Source organism: Marmota flaviventris, chromosome 1, assembly GCF_047511675.1.
Source record: "Marmota flaviventris isolate mMarFla1 chromosome 1, mMarFla1.hap1, whole genome shotgun sequence".
In the NCBI taxonomy this organism is placed as follows: Eukaryota; Metazoa; Chordata; class Mammalia; order Rodentia; family Sciuridae; genus Marmota; species Marmota flaviventris.
Window position 1 is genome coordinate 149,986,058 of NC_092498.1, and position 14,116 is coordinate 150,000,173.

At 44.2% G+C, this 14,116-nt stretch overlaps 1 protein-coding gene across 1 annotated transcript in view; it reads left to right on the plus strand.

Moving 5' to 3' along the window:
* Positions 1–13,960: 13,960 nt before the first annotated feature.
* Positions 13,961–14,116, plus strand: part of Specc1l (sperm antigen with calponin homology and coiled-coil domains 1 like) — a 143,303-nt gene continuing 143,147 nt past the window's right edge. The window contains exon 1 of the mRNA XM_027923357.3: positions 13,961–14,086. The gene's annotated coding sequence lies outside the window, so the exon portion shown is untranslated. The remainder of the gene's footprint in view (positions 14,087–14,116) is intronic.

Sequence of the window (14,116 nt, forward strand, 5' to 3'; positions counted from 1 at the left end):
TCGAGGGTATTGGAGCCCAGTTGTCCTAACTGGAATGAGAGAGCTGCCAAGAGATGGGTCAGCTACCAGGCAGAACCCTGCATCACCCCAGTTCTTACTAAAAGACCAGCCAGTGATATGACAAAGATAAGCATGCACTTAAATGGATTCCTGGAAGACAGGTCCTTATTCAATCTCTCAAATATGACCAGATTAAAAAGAGGACCAGCTGTTTGGGGTTAAAATGGTGCCAAGATCCCTAGACCCTGCAGCTGGATCAGTGTCACGTGGCAATGAATTCTAACAAAGGCCTTCTCTGGCCACTTCTGCAACTACAGCAGAGGGACCTTCAGTTCTCCTGAGGACACAGTCCACATACCAACAATTTTCCCATTCCTCTCCCATGGACAGAAGTGGGCAGGAACTGGGTAGGGCCTGACCAGAAACATTCCCAGAGCTTTCAGTGACTGTCAAAACATGAGTCCCACAATAAGGTCATGTGTATTCAAGTGTGATTCTCATCGAAAGAAGGGACCTGGGAATGGAGCCAAAACAAGTTCAGGTCCCCAAGTAGCTGTTGGTTGGTTCAGCAGCCACCAGAAGAGGTTCCAGGATGATGGATACAAGAGAGCCTGAGCCACCCAGATGCATTGCTCCCCCAGAGGCTCAAATGACCATGGATAGGTAGACCTCCAAACCCCAGAGCACAGCTCCACGGGGCTGACATGGGAGATCTAAAGTCATTGGGGGTGGGTGGGGCATGTGCTACAACTGCTCATTTTGAAAGAGCTGCAATTAAAATTAGATGACACCGTGCTGCCTTACTGGGGTCGACTAGCCCCCTCCCCAGGTTTCACTCTCCTGACTCCCATCCATGCCACCCAGCACCCCACTGAGCTTAACCTCTCACTGCTGCTTCTGGGCTCCAGAACAAAAGGGGGCTAGCTGGAGGAGAAAACAATGTAGAGAGGGGGAATTACTGCCTGCTCTACTTTTTGAAAACAAAATTTTAAATGTTAAAGGGGGAATAACAGAGGTTATTTGGAACAAGCTAAAGAATCTAAGATCTTTGTGTTCTGTTAGATAAACATTCCGGAGCTGGGTTTCTCACACCAGATTCTTTCAGCTGCTGAGGGCTAAGGAAAGGCTGCTGGAACTCCCAGCTATGGGTTAACACTGCAGGAGCCCCGTCCACCCTGGGGAGGCTGACCTGTTTGAGCTTACACTCTCCCAGGTCAACTGCTCAAAACCCACCTCCTAGCAGGGTCGCCTGGGGTTGTGGGATTATACCAGTTCCCTTTAGGTCTGGCTGGCATTGCTCATACCCTCCCCAGGCTCCTTCCTGCCCACTGGTGTTTTTAGGCTCCATCTCTCCAAAGCTGTTGGAGACTGAACTGTGTTTCCTTCCCTTCCCCAATTTATATGTTAAAACCCTCACCCTCAAATTGACTATATTTGGAGACTAAGAAGTTAATTTAGGTTAAGTGATGTCATAAAGGTGGAACCCTGATCCAATAGGATTAATGTTCCTATAGATAGCGGAGGAGACACCCCAAGATCTCACTCTCTCTGCAGGTGCACAGAGAAATAACCATGTGAGGACACAGCAAGAAGACATCTATACGATCTTGGGCTTCTGGTCTCTTAACCGGAAAGGAAATAAATATCTGCATTTTAAGCTAGAATATGGTATTTGTTATGACTTCCAAAGCTAATAAAATGGCTTTCAGTTGTATGGAGTGGGAGGTGCACTGGGGATTGAAACCAAGGTGCTCTACCACTGAGCTATGTCCCCAGCCCTATTTTTTCTTTTGAGACAAAGCCCTCCCTAAATTACCCAGACTGTCTTTAAATTTATGATCCTCCTGCCTCAGCCCCCTGAGTAGCTGGGATTACAGATGTGTGCCACCAGGCTCAGCCTCTGCCATTGTTCTTAACCCAACACACACAAGCAGCTCTGGACCCTGAGTCCTTCCCCCTCCCTTTCCCTACTGTTCCATGTTCATGACACTCTTAGAGGGCAGGGGCTGTCACCTCCCTCAGCCAGAGCTACATCAGCCAAGACTCTGGGAATACATCCCATGTGACCTCCTTCTCCTAAGGTCAGTGCAAATCACTTCCAATTCAAGGTCACCTTGAAGCTCCTAACTACAGCCACTGTGCAGCCATGAATAGGAAGGAACATTCATGCTGTGACCCACAAATTTGCTTGTTTCACTGTGGAGGTTTACCTTAGGATGCTCTTAGGATGCCCACAGGCCTAGAGCAGTCTTTTCCCCAACCTCCTCCGCTACTCCATTTGGAGACACTCTCCCCTCAGAGTTCTGAGGTTTTTACCTCAGTGGATACCCTGTACTTCCCAGGCAAAGTAGTTGAGAAGCAGCGGTGCCTGAAAGGCTTGACCGAGCTGACCCCCCAAGTAGAAGGGGATTCATGGGACAATGTGGATTTCTTTTTTCCCCCAATACATTTATTGTTGTTGTTTGTTGTTTGTTTTGGTACTAGGGAGAAACCCAGGGGTGCTCTGACACTAATAAGCCACATCCTTAGTCATTTTTATTTTTTATTTTTAAACATGGTTTTTGCTTTGTTGCTAAGGGTCTTGCTAAGTTGCTGAGGCTGGCCTCAAACTTGTGATCCTTCTGCCTCAGCCTCTTGAGTGGCTGGCATTATAGGCATGTGCCATGGCATATAGCTCCCCTGATTTTTTTATTGTAATAAAATACACATAAAACTTACCACTTTAACCTTTTTGCAGGGAGAAGGGAGCTGTGGATTGAACCCTGGGCTTTGCACATACTAGACAAGTGTTCTACCACCAATTGGCAGCCTCAGCTCTATCTTGACCATTTCTAAATATATAGTTCAGTGGTATTAAATATAATCATTATGCTATACAACCATTACCACCATACATCCCTGGAACTCTTTCACCTTGTGAAACTGGAACTCTATCCCCATGTTAAATAAAATTATAAGAGGCCATACATGCATTTGGACTGAGTTCCTACACTAAGCCCAATAGATCAAACCAAAATGGAGTCACCCGTGCTAAGGTTCCATGTCACCCAGTCAAAACTAAGTTGTTTATGTGATCTTCTGATAAGTCATGAGAATGAGAGATTATATGTAAACCTCCAAGCAAGCCAGTTTTGCTAGTATTTAAAAAAAGAAAAAAAGTCAGGCTGGAGATGTAGTTCAGCGTTAGGTAGAATGTGTGCTTTGCATGTGCAAGGCCCTGGATTTAATCCCAAGCACTGATAAAAGTGGGGGCAAGTCCCTTTTACTTTATTCCTTACAAAGAAAATATTTTTGAAAGAATCCATCCACTTTTGGTGGGTGGTGCTGGGGACAGACTGCATTGTTCATGCCAACTATTATATGCTCTATCACTAAGCTAGATCCCCAGCCCCTCCAATCTTTTTGTTCTTTGTTTCTGCTTCTTTTTTTTTTTTTTTTTTTTTTTTTGGTACCAGGATTGAACTCAGGGACACTCAACCACTGAGCCACATCCCCTGCCCTATTTTGTATTTTATTTAGAGACAGGGTCTCACTAATTTGTTTAGCACCTCGCCTTTGCTGAGGCTGGCTTTGAAATCGTGATCCTCCTGTCTCAGGCTCCCAGGCTGCTGAGATTACAGGCTTGGGCCACTGAGCCCAGTTGTTTCTGCTTTCTTCAACTTCTCTTTGTTCACAAAACCAAACTCCTAGTCTTAGATTACCAAAACCATCATCCTTGCTAGGCATGGTGGCACAGCACATGCCTGTAATCCCAGTGGTTTGGGAGGCTGAGATAGGAAGATCACAAATTCAAAACCAGCCTCAGCAACTTAGCAAGGCCCTAAGCAACTTAGCAAGACCCTGTCTCTAAGTAAAAATAGAAAAAGGGCTGGGGATGTGGCTCAGTGGTTAATAATACCTGGTACCAAAAAGCAAAACAAGAAAGAAAAAAAAAACCCCAAACCATCCTATTTTTTGTAATAGGGTATTGTGCAATTCTAGAATTTAAAATAAGAGCAATCAGGATCTTTAAATTTTGTCTTTGACACTCATTAAAAAATAACTCCCCATCCCCCACAGTCCCCTAGTATCCAACATCCTACTTTCTGATTCTATGATTTTGACAATAACCAAGGATTCCTCCTTTTCACTTTGTGGTGCTGGGGATTGAACCCAGGCCTCATACATGCTAAGCAGGTGTCTACCGCTGAGCTACAGCCCCAGATGCAAATGAAGATTTCTTAATGCATGATAGAGCAACTTCTGAGAAAGAAGGCTGGCTGTTGGATGGCCCAGCTCATGCTGTCAAGAGGCATGCATTGCAGCCTTTAGGCCTGATGGCCACATGGCTACCACTTTTACAGATGCTCAAATATGTCACATGCCTGTCCCAGATGGACCAAATGCTCATGGCTATCATATCCTCTGATGCCCCTTGTGAAAGCACCCCAGACAGAACAAGGACTTTGAAAGGGAATGTAACTCTTTTTTCCTTTTTTTGGTACTGGGGATTGAACTCAGAGGCACTTAACTATTGAGGCACATCACCAGCCATTTTTACATTTTATTTAGAGACAGGGTCTCACTAAGTTGCTTAGGGCCTCACTAAATTGGTGAGGTTGGCTTTGAACTTGTGATCCTCCTGCATCGGCTTCCCAAGACATTGGCATTATAGGCATGCCCCATTGCATCTAGCTGGGAATGTGACTCTTTTAACTGTACCCCATTATATTCAACTGGCACCCCAAAATGCGCCCTTGTTTAGAATAAATGTCTGCCATTATAATTAAGGTAAAGATCCTTTTTTTTTTTTTTTTTTTTTTTTGGTACCAGGGATTAAACTCAGGGGTACTCAAACACTGAGCCACATTCCTAGCCCTATTTTGTATTTTATTTAGAGACAGGGTCTCACTGAGTTACTTAGTGCCTTGCTGTTGCTGAGGCTGGATTTGAACTTGCCATTCTCCTATCTCAGCCTTCCAAGTGGCTGGGATTCATAGGCGTGTGCCACTGCGCCTGGCTAAGGTAAAGATCTTAAAATGAGATCATCCTAGATTAGGGAGAGCTTTAAATTTAATGACAAGTGTCCTTATAAGAGAAAAAAATAAAAAGAGGAGAAGACCCAGAGACATCGAAGAACACCATGTGAAGATAGAGGCAGAGATCAGAGCAAACTGTCTATAAACCAAGGACTATTAAGAGTCACAGGCAGGGGCTGGGATTGTGGCTCAGCGGTAGAGCGCTCGCTTAGCACGGGCGGGACCCGGGTTCGATCCTCAGCACCACATAAAAATAAAGAGACATTGTGTTGTGTCCATTTATACCTAAAAAATAAATATTAAAAAAAAAAGAGTCTCAGGCAGCCACCAGAAATGGAGAGGAATAGCTAGCAGCACGGCAGCCACCAGAAATGAAGAGAGAGGAATAGCTAGCAGCACGTGGTGGTTCATGATAATTCCAGCTTCTGGAGAAGCTGAGGCATGAGGATTGCAAGTTTGAGGTCAGACTCAGAAACTTAGTGAGACCTTGACTCAAAATAAAAAGGGCCATGGAAGTAATTCAGTGATACAGCACTTGCCTAGTATATGTGAGGCCCTGGGTTCAATCCCAGTATCTAAATAAATAAGTAGGTAAATAATAAAAAGAATTGAAAGAACTGAAGTCGAAAGTATAATAGCTCAGTGGTAGAGTGTTTGCCTAGCATGCTTGAGACTCTAGGCTCAATCCCCACTACTGCAAAACTACTGCAAAAGGGGTGAAAAAGTGGGGGGAGAGTGGGCACAGACAGATATCCTCTCAGAGCCTCCAGAAGGAAACCGCCCTGCTGACACCTTGATTTGGACTTCTGGTCTCCAAAACTGTTGAGAGAAGAAATTTCTGTTTGTTATAAGCTACCCAGTTTATGGCAATTTTCTAAGGCAGCCACAGGAAACTAGTACTGTCATGCCAGCTAGTAAGTCAAGAAATCATGGGCAGATCCCAACTCTGCAGCTCCCACTTTTAAATGTATTCCTGTTCCAGACAAACACCCATCAGTTCCCCAATGCATTCTAGGACAGAGGCTTAATGGGTTAGGGTAGGGGCCAGGGACACATACACATAGGTCACTCAGCACTTGGTAGGGGTTCACCACAGTGCTGGACACAGAAGAGGGCTCACTCCATCTGGGGACTTTGGCCACTGTCTTCCAGTCCCTCCCGCATCACCACCCTTGCTCATGAGAGGCCCTGAGAAAGCAGAGAATGCCTTCTCCTATGTCTCCTCGATTATCATCTGCAGAAATTCTATGTCTACACCTTTTTTAGCCCTGGTCCCCTCACTGACAGGTGCATCCCTTCTTTGCTTCACAAACACACTCTGCTTAATCAGAGGAAGGAGAGGGGACTAGTTTGGGAAGAGGTATCGACAGAAGATGTAGTCAAGGCTGCAGTTGCTGTTGGCTTGGCCCCATAGGGACTTGGGATACCAGTCAGACCAGCCAAAACAGACTTCTGTTCAGTCATGCAAGCCATGAGAAAGCATTAGAGGGGCTGGGGGCATATTTCAGTGCTAGAGCACTTGACTAGCATGCACAAAACCCTGGGTTCAATGCCGAGCACTATAAGGAAAAATTTAGAAAGGAGAAAGTATAAGAAAACAGAGACACAACTCTCTCTTGACCCCACACTTGTCTTTGCAGGCTCACCCCTGCTGCCCTTTCCTTTATGCCCAGGACAGCCTTGTTTGGGCTGGTAGCTCAAGACCCTGTGGGGTCAAACCAACAGCAACTCTAGCCTTAATCACCTCTGATGTCAGTGTCTCTCCCCATCCTTGTCCCCTCTCCTTCCTCTGGCTGCTATAACTGACATGGCCTGGTGAAGGATTTAAAATTAGCTTGTCTTTCTTTATTTCAGATCTTCTCTGAACTGCCTTCAGGTTTTCTTATGAATACAGTGTCATTTTATTTATGTACTTTGGGTTCTGTGTTAGTCAACTTTTTGTTGATGTGACAAAATACCTGAAAAAATCAACTTAAGAGTAGGAAAGATTTGTTTTTGCTGAGTGTTTCAGAGGTTTCAGTCCAGAGTCACTTGGTTTCATTTACCTTGGCCCTGAGGTGAGGCAGAACATCATGGCTGGGAGTGTGTAGTAAAGTGCAGCTACTTACTTCATGGTGGCCAGGAAGGAGAGAGAGACAGAGACTGGGAACAAAATATAGTCCCAGAAGGTGTGCCCCCAAGGACCCCCTCCCTTCAAGAAGGCCCCACCTCCTACAGTCCCCACCAATTCCCAATAGTTATAAATGCTTCAATGGGTTAATCCATTGAGGAGGTTAGCATCCTCATGATCCAATTCCAAAAGCCCTACCTCTGAACATTGGGAATCAAGCCTTCAACATTTAAATGTCCCAGAGGCATTTAGAATGCATCTGGGTGCATTCTAAATCTCAAACTATAACAGGTTCAAATCAGGATGATGTACTTATCATCCTTCCTATTTGCCTATTAGTTCAAATTTGATCTTAATGAAATATATCATGAAAAGATTATTGTTGCTATTGGCTCACAGTTTTAGAGGTTTCAATATATGATTGGTTGACCCTGTTATTTTGGGCCTGTGGTGAGACAGCACATCATGGTAGGAGTGCACAGTACAGCAAAACTACTTTCACCATAAACCAGGGAGCAAAGAGAAAGGAAGAGGAAAGAATAAACATCCACCATCTCCTTGGAGGGCACACCCAAAATGACCTGCTGACCTCCTGCTAGGTCCACCTAATATAGATTCTGCCTCCGTCAAATAGTACCAACCTGGGAACCAATCCTTTAAACACTGGCCTTTGGGGGACATTCAAGATTCAAACTCTTTAACACTTAGCTACAAACTGAGGTTTCCACAACCCCTTCTTAGATTTGGTAACCGGCTAGATTGTATCATAGAATTCATGAAAACACTTGGGATGGATGATGATGATGATGATGAAGAAGAAGAAGAAGAAGAAGAAGAAGAATCCTTTATTATAAAGGAACTCAGGAACAGACAGGTAGAAGAGATACACAGGGTAGGGCCTCAGAGGGTAGTTCAGAGCTTCCATGTTCTCTTGGGGTGAGCTAATTCACAAGTATTTAGCAAGCCAGAGCATCTCACAACCCACCTTTTCGGAATTTTTATGGAGGCTTTATTCTGAAGCATGATTGGTTTAGTTATTAGCCTCTGATAATCAGTTCAACCTTTAGCCCTCTGCTCTTCCTGGAGGTCTAAGAGTGGTGCTGGAAGTTCCAACACTCTAAGCATCATCGAGTCCTGTGGCATCCAGCCCATCTTGAGCTATCAAGGAGTTCCTGGTCATCTCATTAGCATAATGATATCACTTTTGAAGGATATCACTTTTGAAGATTTAAAGGGTAAATTCAGAACTGTGGACCAGGAATAGGGATGAAGACCAAAATATGAAATTCTTATTATATGTCATAAAATCATACTAGTACTAGGTGGAATAGAATTAGAAGGCTGGAAAAAGTTTATACCTTTCTATAGATGAGGGTCTGAACCTTAAGAAAGGATAAAAGGAATTTCCTAAGCCCTAACCTCACGCCAGGTCCAGTCTTCAGGTAGACAGACAGTAAATCCATCATTACAGGACATTAGCTATGTATTTGCTGTGTGCAAAGTGTTTTAAAGAGAAGCATGGATGGCTGGGTTTGTGGCTCAGTGGTTGAGTACTTGCTAATCATCAGTTTGATTCTCAGCACCACATAAAATAAATGAATAAAATAAAGGTACATCAAACATAAAAAAAAAATTTAAACAAAGAGAAGCATGGTATGCAGGGGACACATCAATAGAGTGAGGACCTATTAGTCCCCCAACATTCCTGACAGGTCTAGGATCATAACCATTGTTCATAGGAAGAACTGGAGGCACAGAGAAGTCAAGGAACATACTCACTGTCCCAGTGGGAATTTGAATTAAGTTTTGGGGAATCATGAAACTGGCACATGGGAAGCACTGGCTATTTCCTTATCTCTGGCTTTCATTTGCTTAACTGTGAAATGATAGAGTCTGAAGATCTCTGATCTCTTTTGGCCATGAGGTGGATAGATGCGCTAACCTGAATAATTTTCTTTTCTTCTTTTTTTTTTTGGGGGGGGGAGGGTCAGGGTGAAAACCAGGGATTGAACTCAGGGGCACTGAGCCACATCCCCACCCTATTTTGTATTTTATTTAGAGACAGGGTCTCACTGAGTTGCTAGTGGCTCACTTTTGCTGAGGCTGGCTTTGAACTGGAGATCCTCCTGCCTCAGCCTCCTGAGCTGCTAGGATTCAGGCATGTGCCACCAGGCACAGTTTGATTTTCTTTTCTGTTCTTCCTCTGTGTGGTTTGCAGCCTGCTGGACATCTCAAGGAGCCTCCCACGTTTCAAGTCACAATTACCAGGTGCGTGGGGTATCCAGGTATCGCTGTAGAAGGTAAACAGCTTGTCTATGTTTGCAGAAACATCCTCTCTTGGCTGACAGATGCACATTTCCTAAGACCTAGAGCTAATCTGGCTCCAAGGGAAGTGAGTCAAGAATACCAAGCCCCATGTCCTGGCAGTCACAGCTGATCACTTTCTAGTAGTTGAGAGCAGTTGTTTTCGGATTAAAACTTGGCCTGCAGCCCCGCTGGTTTTGGCTCCTTTAGCTGTGATACAGATGGAGGCAGCTGGGCCCAAGAAGGGCAGTCAGTGATCAGGATGGACTTCAGGCTGTGGTGCTCAGAATCAGTTTAACAGGTCGTTCAGAAACCAGAGGCACTGAGCTCATGGGGGCCCCAGGTTGCAAAGCTTGGCCCATCTCAGGGATGAGATGGCAGGGCAGGAGTGGCAGGGCCAAATAGGAGAGAAGATGTCAGTACTTAGTTCTGGGAATTTTTTTTTTTTTGGATACTAGGGATCGAACTCAGGGGTGTTTAGCCACTTACCACATCCCCAGCCCTTTTTTTGTATTTTATTTAGAGACAGGAACTCACTGAGTTGCTTAGGGCCTTGTTAAATTGCTGAGGCTGGCTTTGAACTCATGATCCTCCTGCCTCAGACTCCTGAGCCTGTGGGATTACAGGTGTGCACCATGCTGGGCAATCTTAATCCATAAATAAAGGTCATGGCAGCACCCGTGACATGAAACTTGGAGGCTAGGCCCTATGAAAGGCTCACACATGAATAGATACATGGTCCTTTGTTCATGGAGTTGGCCACTTGCTTCCCTAGGACCAGGCCCATCATCAGATTCTCTCATGGCTCTTGCCCAGCATCTGCCTCAAATGTCTGATATTTTTGTTCCTCTAGTCCTAGCAAGCTCAGGAGGATGAGCAAAGAAGGGGAGCAAGGTTTAAGTGAGAACAATGGGACAACCCAGATGCCAGTACTGAGGCCCCGTCACAGAGTGGCATGGAGTTTGGATGATTCTATACCTCACCCTCAGATCATTCACCTCTGACCCCATCACCATCTCAGCTTCTCAGACTCTCTGATATCCAGATCATGAGCAGGTTCCTAACTGCTAGGGTTACCTTCCCTATCCGGTGTATGCCATGAGGTCAATCTTCCTAGAAAAGATCTCATAGCATATCCCAAAGAAAAAGAAAGAAAAACTACCATCTAGCATTAAAATTAAGCATCTATCTGGATGTAGTAGACAGAGCAGGAGCAGCAGTCCCTGTAGTCCTACCTAGCACTAGGGGTGCTGAGGCAGGAGGCTACTTGAGTCCAGGATTTCAAGACCAGCCTGGGCAACATTGTGAGATCTTGTCGTAAGGAAAAAAAAATTCTATGAACATTCTTATACATTGCTTTTAATGAGCAAAATCCACTCTAATAGATTTTCTATTAGAATGGAGGGGTGGGGGAAGGTTGCTGAGCAGACATTTGTGAGCAGCAATCTCATGCTGGAATTCGGTGACCAGACTTTGTAGTTAGGGCTGAGAGGGTGCAGAGATGGCTTCAACCAAGTTCCCAGATTCTTAGTGCATTCTTTGGCTGTGGTAGCAGAATATCTTGGTATTATGCTGGGTGAAACTGCTACTAACATGTCCTGGAGGAGTCAGTGGGATTCTTGGAGGAGGAGAAGGCATGTGAGGAAGGTTTGTTTCCATGAGGAGAAGGCAAATCAGGGACATTGGATACCATGAGAAAGAGCAAGGAAGCGAAGGCAAATGCATCCTCACAGAATAAAGGGAAGGTGAGGTTCTAGAAGAGCAAGAAACAGCTACACATGCAGAGGTGGGTGTGGGGACCAGAGCCTCCCCCACCAGGCTGGGAACTTGAATTCTATAGTATGGTGAGCATCAATCACTGCAGCTTTAGGACCAGACAGTCATATTTTATTTCTAGCTGAGTAGTCTTGAACAAGTGAAATAACCTCTTTAAATCTCAATTCTGCTCTCATGCAAAATTCTTACAGGGCTGATATAAGAACAAAATGATGCAACATATGTTGAATGGTTTTTGAGCTATACAGCAGCATCAATGACCGCTTATACTTACCAGCATCTTCAGTATGGTGGCCAAGACCTCTTCATGTATTATTCTACTGAATCCTCACACCAACTCATAAAAACACCCATTCTGTAGATGAGAAAACTGGGATGCAAAGACAGACACCTAGTAAATAATGGGGCCAGAACTGATATCTAACTTGCTGCTGGCTGGCTCTCCAGACCACGATCTTAGCCCTTTGCTAATGTGGACACAGAAACAATCTGTCTAGACTTACAACTATTAAAGAATTGAATGCTTAGATTAAAATCTGAATTCTGTACCCTGAAAAATCTCACAAGAAATATCAGATATTTGTCTTTAAAAGAAAGGTACAGGGTTTGGGTTGTAGCTCAGTGGGGGAGTGCTTGCCTTGCACGCATGAGGCACTGAGTTCAGTCCTCAGCATCACATAAAAATAAATAAACAAAATAAAAGTATTGTGTCCATCTATAACTAAAAAAAAAAAAAAGAAAGAAAAGGTACAGGTGGGTGCAGAGTGACTCAGGAAGTTGAGGCAGGAAGGTTGCAAGTTTGAGGCCAGCCTCAGCAACGTAGTGAGACTCTGTCTCAAAATAAAAATAATTTAAAAGAGGTTTGTAATGTAGCTCAGTGGTAGACCACCCCTGGGTTTAATCCCAAATACCAAACACACACACACACACACACACACACACACACACACACACACAAATTACAATTCAGTATATATAGTATAGTACCATTTCTGTTAAAAAAAAAAAGCAAAAAAAATCCATTTATTTGGATATTTGATTATACTCATAAAGCATTACTACAAAGATACTAAGACACTATAGTTGGCTGCATCTGGGGAACTACAAGAATGATAGGATTGAGATGTGCTTTCTGAACTTGAAATATGTAAATGTATTTCAAGTATCTTCAGATACATTTTAAAAAATCAAAACAAAAACTACTCGATTTTTAAATAACTTATGCTAATGATTTAAAAAAAATTTTTTTAAACTTTATTATTTATTTATTTATTATTGTATGTGGTGCTGAGGATCGAACCCAGGGCCTTGCACGTGCGAGGTGACCGCTCTACCGCTGAACCACAAACCCAGCCCCTATGCTAATGATTTTTAAAACAAGAAAGCAGATACATTCCTGAAAACAAACAAACAAATAAACAAACAAAAAACAGCAAAAGAAGACACAGGAAGAAATAGTCTGTCTAGAGAGTAGAGCTGTTAAAGAAATTGAATGTTTAGATTAAAAACTGAATTCCATTCCCTCAAAAATCTCACAAAATGCAAAGCCAAAGAAGAATACCACATTAGCAAACATTAGAAAACATTAGGAAAAACATAAAACCCTGCTTTTGGATTAGGTATGTAGCTCAATGGTAGACTTGCCTAGCACGAATAAGCCCTGGGTTTGATCCATAGCTCCATAAAAAACAAACAAAACTTTCCTGCTCTTATTCATAATCTTCCAAATGAAGCAGAAAAGCGACTCAAACGAACTCACTGAGAATTTGTGTAAGTTTGATATCAAAACACACCCAGTTCAAGAAAGCAAACGATAGGTCAATCTTTTAAGTATATACAGGCAAAGAACACTAAATAAAATAGCAAATAGTCCAGCAATGTAGTAAAAATATATCTGACCAAGTTGTGTTCTTCCTAGGAACTTGATAATGTAGATAAAAGAAAAACCTATTGTGGCTCTAACTATCAAAGGAAAAAACTTCTTGCAATAGGTCCACTTGGGACGTATTAGAACTGCCTTTCCTTGATAAAGTACATTTAGCCTATCTTTTTTTTCAGTTTTTAAAAATATTTTTTTTTCAGTCATTTGGACACAATATCTTTATTTTATATTTATGTGGTACTGAGGTCGAACCCAGTGCCTCATGCATGATAGGCAAGCGCTGTACCTCTGAGACACAACCCCAGCCCCACAATACCTTTATTTATTTATATTTTTGGTGCTTAGTATCAAACCCAGTGCCTCACATGTGCTAGGTAACTAAGCCATAACCCCAGGCCGTTTAGCCTATTTTTAGTATTGTTGTTGACTTGTTTTTTGTGTGTTCCCTGATGTACCAGTGGCGCCAAGTGGGTAGGCCTTGGGCAAAAGATTTGTGACTCGTACCTAGCACAGTCCTTGGCACACTGTAAATTTCTACTGCACGAAGGACGAACTTATTTTCTGAGAAAAGTCTCTTGGATTAGCGAACTCTGCACGCATCATCCAGAAGCACCCAGAGGAACCTACTGGTCCACCTGCCCGGGAAATACCCAGTTTGAGAGTTGACGAGTAGGTAAGGGAACGGCAGCTAATTTTATGATGGCCGACCGGCAGTGCGCCTGCGCTACCTAGGGATGAGATGGATGAGAGTGGGCGGGGCAACGGCGCCTGCGCGGTGGTGGGGCGTGGACGGGATCAGTACAGCGTCTGCGCAGGCCGCGGTGGTAGCCGTGAGGGGCGGAGAAGGGGCGGGCCGAGGGCGGGCCGGGCGAGCGGCGCCGCGGGGTTGGCTGCTGCCCTGAGGCCGGACTCAACGGATCAGGGTCCGCGCCACCGGGCGAGCTCGCAGCCCGGCCCCAGCCCGGAGCGAGGGAGCGAGTAAGGCGGTGCCGCGCGGTAAGAGCCAGGACAGGTCCCCTCACAGCG